Genomic DNA, 221 nt, shown 5'->3' with positions numbered 1-221 from the left:
ATGACAGAAACTCGCCCCCAATACTACTATGTAGGAAACCCATCCAAACTCCGCCAGCAGAAGTGTTAAGGACACTTAATTAACCGAATCCCTGTCCTGCCAGGCGTTAACACGAGGCCCCTGGGTGACAGTCGTGGATAGCTCCGAGTTTTGCTGAATTTTAACGACATCGATACGTCTTGCGCCCTGAGATCGAACCAATTCACGACGACGCATTCACA

This window comes from Penaeus monodon, chromosome 20 (genome assembly GCF_015228065.2).
Source record: "Penaeus monodon isolate SGIC_2016 chromosome 20, NSTDA_Pmon_1, whole genome shotgun sequence".
In the NCBI taxonomy this organism is placed as follows: domain Eukaryota; kingdom Metazoa; phylum Arthropoda; class Malacostraca; order Decapoda; family Penaeidae; genus Penaeus; species Penaeus monodon.
This window is presented reverse-complemented; position numbering follows the sequence as displayed.